At 39.0% G+C, this 9,498-nt stretch overlaps 1 pseudogene across 1 annotated transcript; it reads right to left on the bottom strand.

The window, feature by feature from the left end:
* Positions 1 to 7,964: 7,964 nt before the first annotated feature.
* Positions 7,965 to 9,016, bottom strand: LOC308620248 (glyceraldehyde-3-phosphate dehydrogenase-like; annotated as a pseudogene). The gene has a single exon. The product of its transcript is annotated as a glyceraldehyde-3-phosphate dehydrogenase-like (transcript).
* Between the last annotated feature and the right edge of the window lie 482 nt (positions 9,017 to 9,498).

A 9,498-nucleotide genomic window follows, 5' to 3' on the forward strand; every position in this document is an offset into this window, starting at 1 on the left:
CACTGAGTAGGTAATGACATCATGACAAGAGGAAAGCACTATTTATCTCATCAAAGCTTAGTGAACTTAAATACTAAATCGCATAAAGCATGCATTTTCAAAATAGTTTGTGGAAGGTTAGATCAGAAAATCCACATTTGAAGTCTGTATGCATACGCCAGAAGCACTGGGTGTTGGAAATAGCACCTGACCTGGGAGGCAGGAGATTTCACCACTTGTTTAACCTTTTTCTTTTTGACTTTTATTTTTTCCTCTATAAAATGGAATTAATAGACCTTATTGCAATAGTTATATATCCTAGAGTCCTAGACTCTTTTCATACCATCTTTGTGGTAACATCTGGAAGAAAGGTTAAAAACTTTCTATTCATATGTTCTTGAATTTAGGTAGACTTGAATGTAAGTCTGGTCCTCTTGACAACTATCCTAAGCTGCCTCAATTTTCATATATTAAAAAACACTTTACTACATACAATGATGCATTTCATCAAAACTCATGGGATGTAAAATGATGAGTTGTTAAAAATAAGTCCTATGAATAATCTTAATATATACTTCCTTTGGCTCAGTAATTCTACTTCTAGTAATATATACAAAGGAAAAAAATACAAAATTAAGGGGAACCCTTTAACTTTAAACGCAAAGGTATTCAAAGCAGTGTTTCCTTAAAATAAAATGAGGACATTTTTGAAATGATGTAGCTATCCAGTAGTAAGGAAATTGTTAAATAAACTGTCATGAAGCATGTTTGAGAAGAGATCCAACATAAAAAATACTTTATTTTTAGGTAAAAAGCATGTTTCAACATTATGTAAATAATAGATCTTAATGGTGGTAAAATGCTTAGAAAGAAAACAAATAGGCAGAAATCAAAATAGTGTGTTTTGGCAATCTAGATGGCTTTGGGTACTTTTCTATTCTCTAAATGTTCTGTTATAAGATTGTTTTTTTGTTTTGTTTTGTTTGTTTGTTTGTTTGCTGTACGCGGGCCTCTCACTCTTGTGAGAGGCACAGGCTCCGGACGCACAGGCTCAGCGGCCATGGCTCACGGGCCTAGCCACTCCACGGCATGTGGGATCTTCCCAGACAGGGGCATGAACCCATGTTCCCTGCATCAGCAGGCGGACTCTCAACCACTGCGCCACCAGGGAAGCCCAATTGTTAATTTTTAATGGAGGGAACAGTAGCATACTCGTTTAATAAATCTAGTATAACTTTTTAGGAAATTCCCTGCATTCCTTCTATGTGGCAGGATTGTATTTTTGAGACCTAAATGTCATATCCTGAGGGATGTTTGAGAGCTGTAAATGTGAAACCCAAACTAAATCAAACCAAGCCAAATCTTAAAAAAGACAATCCCTATCTAAGGGATTATACATATTGCGCTAAATTTTGTTTCTTAGCATCTTATTGCCTATTGGATAATATAAGAAACAGAGAAGTAATCAGTGTTTATTGACCTGGAGTTTTATTTGCCTAATTTCGTGTTCACTCTAGACCCTGGTACTCAGCAGCCAGGTTCTGCACTTTCCCCTTCTGTTTCCTGTCATATGTTGCTACCTCCACTTCTCAGCCAAAGCATACTGTTTATTTACTGAAGCACTTTTGTGGGCAGAGTGCTGTCTTTCTGGGACCTGTTGCCTGCCCAGGTTAAAGGATGTTGGAAGCTTCTTGTTTGTAATGCCCTTTCCTGAAAAACTAATCATTAAACATAGCAATGTAGGAAAAGCTAGTTGGAAGATGAGAGTAGAAGGAGAAAGCCTGCGTTACTACTGCTCCAAGTGACATGGTAACACAGAAACTGAAATTTCAGGGATTTCGGGGGTCCTTATTTACTTTGATGCTAACCAAAGTTATGGTTACCTTGGCAACCCTCACAGCTACTGAACATCTAGGTAGGGAACATAGCAGATACTTCACCCTCTTGTACTCCGCCATGGAGTCAGGAAAAATTAAGTCATGTTAAGTATAGTTCATATGCTCTATGCCTTTTATAGGTGGCTTTTAGAATAATGTAATTTCTTCAGTCACATTTTCTCAGGTCATTATTTCTTTTTCCTTTTCATTTTCTTAAATGGCACAACTCAAAAGAAGCAACTACATTAGAAGCAGGAGAAATGTTCACAAGAGCAAAGTAGAAAGCACAGACTAATTGAAATGATATGAGAAGCCTTTCAAACTCTTCTCCAGAATAGAAATCGGGTTCACTGTATTTAAAAATCCCTGGAATGGGTTTCCTCATCACATTTCTGTTTTCAGCTCATTGACTTCTAGCGATGTGCAAATATACTGGATAAGAGAAACAGCTGCTGTTTTAAAATCAACCCCACTATGAGTTTGAATATTCTGCAGAATTGAGAGCTATTGCTCTAAGCACTATGCCTTTCTGTCAACTTCTACTCATGTGTAAAATGAAGATGCTACCACATGTCGTGGAGAAGCTTGCTGCTCCAAGTGTGTGTCTGAGGACCATCAGCATCAGCACTGAGTTGGAGCTTATTGAGAAAAGCTTTGAGTGCACAGCCCAAGTCAGGTTGTCTCATATTCCTCAGACCTTCTGGATCATAATCTGTATTGTAACCAGGTCCCCAGGTGATTTGAGATGCACAATATAATTTGAGAGGCACTGGTGGAGATCCTGACAGCATGTCTTGGCTCATGGCAGACGCTCAAAAACTAACCATCCTGTTATCCTTCCCTGTAACAGATAGAACTTTACTCTTGCTTCAAAATAAATGCACCCTATTTTTAAGGCTACACAAAAAACCCAAATGGCCATCCTTCAACTCCCTTTGTCATTGTGGATTTTTCACAGATTTGACATTCTTTCTTCTGTGCAGTTTAACACTTTATTTTTTAAAATTTTGGGCTGTGTTGGGTCTTCGTTGCTGCATGCGGGCTTTCTCTAGTTGTGGCAAGTGAGGGCTACTCTTCGCTGTGGTGCATGGGCTTCTCATTGTGGTGACTTCTCTTGTTGCAGAGCATGGGCTCTAGGGTGCACGGCGCAGTAGTTGTGGTACACAGGCTCAGTAGTTGTGGCGCATGGGCTTAGTTGCTCCACGGCATGTAGGATTTCCCAGACCAGGGCTTGAACCCATGTCCCCTGCATTGACAGGCAGATTCTTAACCACTGCGCCACCAGGGAAGCCCTTAACACTTTAATCTAGCATTAAACCCAAAATGTGCTTAATTAGTAAAATTATATGCATCATTACCTAATCCAAATGCTTACCTTTTGGAGGTATTTATGACACATTAAATTCCAATCTACATGCGGGAAGCCTAAGTTAACATAACTATACTAAAATCACAATTAAATATTTGAAAAGTAAGTTGAAGAATTAGGAGATTTTTAGGTAAATTCTAAATTTTTATGAAGTCTGGAATGTTTGAGGGCTTTGAGTCACATTTCATGCCTGTCTTTGACCCTCTCTAGCAAGTGACTTGCTACAGTTTATAAAAATGTAATAGAAATAATATGAACTACCTAATCCAAGGTCAGTGAAAGTAGTTACATTTGCCCTTCTGTTATCATGTTTAGAAATGATTGCTTCTTAGATGGACAGGCATCTGCACAGACCCACACACAGGTATATGAGGAGGCCTTCAATACATAAAAATTATATAATCTTATCATTCATCACCGCTCACTTTAAGAATTAGGAAAAAGTTTGAATCGTTGAATAAATAAATGCAGTCAGATTATTATTTTCAAATATATACAGTGATTTGAATAAATCATTTAACAAAGTGTTCCCAAATAGAGATCCTCAGGGACCAGCTTTAATGAAAACTGAAGATGCTTCTGTAATTAACAATCATGTGCATTAAAATTTTACTTTCTTAAACAGTATAAATATGCTTTCTGCCAGGCTTATCTCATCTTAGTGATAGCAGGATCCTTTCTCACCTGGTTAATGCTGGTGACAATCTATCACCTCCCCCTTCTACTACCCCACCATGAGCAGGAATGTCATGCACACCAAAAGATGATAGTAGATATTCGATATTGAAGTTCCCACAAGAAAAAAGATTAGCCTGCATGTATCAGAGATGTCCTGACCCCAACAATCTTTTTTTCTTTCTTTTAACATACTCATTAACTGAGAAAAGTTTCAAATTCAGACTTTAACCAAGAAAATTTCTCTCACATTCCAAATTAGCAGAGCACATATTGACAAACTTTTAAGTTAGAGAACTTAGCAGTCACTTTCCTCACCATGGAATGACAAATATAATTATATAGAATAAACCCTCTAGCATTTCTTTCCTTGGAAATTACTATGAGTTGTGTCTGGGGATACAGAGTCTAGCCCTGGACCCCTGAGTCTTGTAGACTTGACTGGGTCACTTAGCCCCTTGCAGCCTATTTTCTAGGGGGCAGGGACTCTGTCCTGTTCACTGATGTATCTTACTGCCTAGAAGTGTAACTACCCTACACATTGAATAAACAAATCTATTAACCCTGCTCTGTCTATCTCTTTACAGGGAGAGTTGAGAGCAGAGCTTCCCAACTGGGGTGACCTGTCCCACTAATAGCCCCAGTTGGTGACAGGTCTGCTGAAATACTGTTCCCCTCAACCTGGGGGCAGCAGGGCAGGGCCTGGGGCAGCTGGAACTCTGAGGGCATTCTCTTAGCAGTTTCTTCCATTAGTTCAATGGCTCCACAAATAAAGTGTTATCATTTTGTATGTGTGCCATGGCATAGAAAACATTGGAAAGCCCTTCTTTAGAGCAAGAGTGATAAACACAAAATGTCTACAGGGACCAGGCAGTTAATTTCGGTGAATCAAGCCTGGCATAAATATCTACTAGGTGATAGTTTGGCCCTGGTTTAGAAAGCAAACATAATGAACATGAAAATGTTATATCAAACTGAAAGTGATCATGGGAACTTAAATCCTGAAGGCATCAGACACAGATGTATAATATAGAAAGTGAACATCTTCGTGTAATTATTAATATATTTCTGATTTGAGTTACACAGATATCAGCCTCTGAAACATATGGAATTAGAATGCCATACTTCTGCCTGTTAGTTTTATCCTCTGAACCTCTACCCTTTTTGGTCCTTATTTCTTTTTTTCCATGCTTATTTCACCTTTTCTATTACCAATTAGAGTTCATTTCTCTCACGTCTATTCCAAGCTTGCACATGTAAATGCACATGCCGATTTGTGTCATAATTTTTATTTTGTGGCCTTATCGTGTGTTTTTAGTTCTTGATACCACAACTCCTTTTTTCCTGTCTTTTATGTAAGTGCCTAGAAAGCACCAGACATTATACTAAAGTCTTGGGAGAAAGATTAATATGACATGATCTGTGTCTTGAGAAGCTCATATTATAGTAGAAAGAGACTGTATGATAGACCTTTAATGAAAATAATAATAAAAGTTTATTGAGCAGTAATAAAATTCCTTGGGTACTAGGAATTTTTCTAAGCAAATTTGCACTTATCATCTCATTTAATCCTCACGAAATACATGTTTAGATCCTATTTGCTAATCTAAATTTTCTGAAAGCTACCAAAGCGATGCTAGGATTTTAGGACAGTAAATTCCAAGATGGTGGACAGTCTTGATACATTTTCTTGATACGTTCTTACTATATGCACTCAGCTGCCCTTGCATTCCTGGTCTTTCTCTCATTCCAAACACACAGGTACTTGCATAGCCATGATCTGTGCATATGTAAGGGATTATTATGGTTTGGGTATGGCATGCTTCCATATTTAAAGGATGTCAGAGAATCTCAGGATATACATGTGTGTGTGTGTGTGTGTGTGTGTGTGGTTTGTGCATATTTATACACATAAACTATAATTTTTTAAGAGTTATCAGTGAAAAAGGAATTCTCTATAGGGTATTGCCACTACTCACAGTAGTCCTGCAAGGTACTAGTAACAATCTCCATTTTAAAAATGAAGCTAAAAGGGAGTAGGCAGTTTGTCCAACTTCACATAAATAGTAAGTACCAAAGCTTAGATTCATATTCATATTTGACTTTAAAATCTAGGTTTAGCCATTGCTTCTCTCTTACTTAAAGTAATTTAGTCCAACCATTCATCTGATACTCATAACACATCTGCAACTTCCCTGTCAAGTGGTAAAACAGCTTATGCCTTCAAAATGGAAATGACAGAATTCCTGTGTCATCTAGAGATACCTTGGACAGCTCTTGGCTTTGAAAGTTAAAATATCATAAAGTTGAAAACATCTTAAAAATGAAATCCTTCTTCCAATGAGGATGTTCAGATTCTGTCCCTTGAACTATGTAGATATTGTTTACTTTTTTTTGTCTTCTCTGAACTTTCCTTTTTTCAAGAGTAACTATCTCTGGTTCTTCATCTGGTCTTCATAGTGCAGAGTTTCAATTCTCTTCCCTTTCCCTGTTCCTCTCAGAACATGTCCAAAGTTAATAAACCAAGTGTGATGTGCTCAGCCAGCTCTTCATCCTTTCTTCTAGTAACAGATTCTGCTTTTCCCCACACCCTATGCAGCCAATGGCCAAGAAAGTGATCATATGACAAAATCATGGCCAACCATATTACCCCATCTCTCTGACAATAGTGATTAGGACAAAGGTTTCTATATGGCTACAGCATGGCCAAACAGAATTCTTCTCAGGGATTGCCATCAGGGTATAGGGCCAGAAGCTTTCTCTTTCCAGTGGAACAGCTAAGCCGAGACTCTTGATAGTAATGGTCCCTGACAGTGGTGAAGGCCTGTATGAAATAACAGAGGGTAAGACCAGCATGCAAAATGAGCAGTGATAAGCAGAGATGAGAAATTCACTCTGAGACCCTATTTTCCATCCCTCAAGTCAAGGTTCTAGCAGCTCTTTCTCCAGGTTTGTAGGTTACCTGAAAACTCTTCTCAGCCCTGTAAGCCAAAAAATTCCTTTCTTGCATACGGAGTCTCTGTCATTAACAAGGAAAAAATCCTGATCGATGCACCCCATATTAAGGTATAGAATTTGGAACTGAAAATACTGAAAAAAACAAGCATGCCACCTCCCTTTCTTCAGATAGTCTTATCCTACAATAAGACCTCAGAATCTTTTCATTTTCTCAGCAGCCATGTCAACACTCCTGACTCAGAATGAGCTTGTTAACAAATAAAATACCTATGAATTTCATATTTAATCTGATGTACTAATGAGTTTAGATTCTTTTAGAGCCTGATTCTAGAGTCCAACCTATTTGTTCTTTCTCCAGCTTCATGTAATTTGCATGTTTGAAAAGCTTGTACTTCCTGACTATAGCTTGGTGACCTTGGACCAATCTTTCAATTTAGGTAATGTAAAATTTGAAAACTATCTATCTCTTTGGTTATTGTGGGGATAAAATTCATGTCAAGGGATTAACACAATGCCTAACACATAGTAGGTACTCAAATGTGGTAGCTATTTTTAAAAAGAAGGAAAGAAAAAAAAAGACCTTTGATAAACAATAGAAAATTGTGCTCTAGGAATTAATCAGTCCAATAACTGGGATCTTTGATATGGTTGTTATGCACTTATGAATCTATTTCCCTGTACAATTATCCAGTTATGTTTCTGTTTTGACTGTGCCAAATGCCTTGCTTAATCCAGATGAACATAAGCCACCTCTTTAGAATTTTTGTCCAAAGGAGAATGAAGCTAGTCTGACCTGACTCATCCTTTATTAACTCCTCCTAGCTCCTGCGGATCTCCACTTTCATTTCTAATGTTCACAGACCATCTCTCTTGTTTTTTTTTTCCTTTCCTTTTTGACTGTGCACATTGTTCTTTATTGATGATACATGACCAGGTAGGGCTCCCTAATCCTCTCCCTCTTCTTCAGGAGCTCTGGGATGGAAACTGTTGAGGATGGGATATTCTCAGTGTGTTGGGGGATTGAGTTGGGGCAAGGACTCCTTAGGAACTGAGGGCTTCTTTCTTCCTTATCTTGTTTTCACTGAGGCTGGTGGTCCAGGGATCTCTTACTCCTTGGAAGCCATATGGACCATAAAGCCCACCACCCTTTTGCCATAGCCAAACCCATTGTCATAACAGGAAATGTGTTTGACAAAGCAGTCACTGAGGGCAATGCGAGCCCAGCCTCAAAGGTGAAAGTGGGAGTATCACTGTTAGAGTCACAGGAGGCAGCCTGTCCTCAGTGTAACCCAGGATGCCCTTTAGGGGGCCCTCTATTGCCTGCTTCTTTCTCAATGTCATCACATTTGGTGGCTTTCTCCAGACCACAGGTTAGATTCTTGACTCATTGGAGCTGGGATCTGGGATCTAGGAGGCCATGCCAGTGAGCTTCCAATGCAGCTCAGGTGTGACCTTGCCCATAGCCTTAGCAGTGTCCATAGAAGCAGGGATGATGGTCTTCTGGGCAGCCCCACAGCCATAATACCACAGCTTCCCAGAGGAGCCATCTACGACCTTCTGGGTGGCAATGATGGCATAGACCATGGCCATGAGTCCTTCCATGATGCCAAAGTCATCATGGATGACCTTGCCCAGAGGACACAAGCAGTTGGTGGTAGAGGCAGCATTGCTGACAATCTTGAGGTTATTGTCATACTTCTCATGATTTATACCCAAACATGCAGACATCGGCAGAAGGGACAGAGATGAGGATGACCCTTTTGCCATCCTTTCATAAGCCCCAACCTTGTCCAAGTTAGTGAAGACATCAGTGGATTCTACAACATATTTAGCACCAGCATCACCCCATTTGATGTGGGTGGAAGCTTGCTCCTAGAAGATGAAGATGGGCCTTCCATCGATGACAAGCTTCCCATTCTCAGCCTGATTATGGCATAACTTGCTATGGGTGGAATCATACTGGAGCATGTAGACCATGTAGCTGAGGTCAGCAAAGGGGTCATTGATGTGCAATATCCATTTTGCCAGAGTTAAAAGCATCCTGGTGACCAGGCATCCAATGTGGACAAATCAATTTACTCTGACCTTCATGACTGTCTCAGGGATGTGGCTGGTATTGCACAAGAAGATACAACTGTCTGTCAAAGAGGGAAGAGCAGAGAGCCCCATTTCTTTAATAATTATCAAATTGTGCTTGAGATTCACCTGAGGCTTTAAGGTCTAAAGTTTGTATGTGGCTAATTACTGTCCTTTTTAAAAAATAAGAACCACTGTTTATTTGCAGCCTTGTGGCACCAAGACCATCGAAAATGGCACAATAATTTCAAACACAGGTTTTTTAGTAGCCTGAAATGTAGCCTCATTTAACTCAACAGGTGCTTTCCTATAATTCATCCAACTACACATAATGGGAAGTTCCTCTTACCAATAATGTTCGTTATGCTTTTTTTTCAATCTGAAGATCATTCTCAACACAAAAAAATTATGTATATATAAAAATATATGAATATATGTATATAATTTTATTAGTTCATAAAAGAAATCATTACGTGTCAAAATTTCAAGTTTACTTTATTACCCTTGCTCTGGAAATTGGCATCCGTGCATCTAGGGTTATAAATATTATTCCCTGCTCGCTCT

Source organism: Mesoplodon bidens, assembly GCF_964165515.1.
Source record: "Mesoplodon bidens genome assembly, chromosome: 7".
NCBI lineage: Eukaryota > Metazoa > Chordata > Mammalia > Artiodactyla > Ziphiidae > Mesoplodon > Mesoplodon bidens.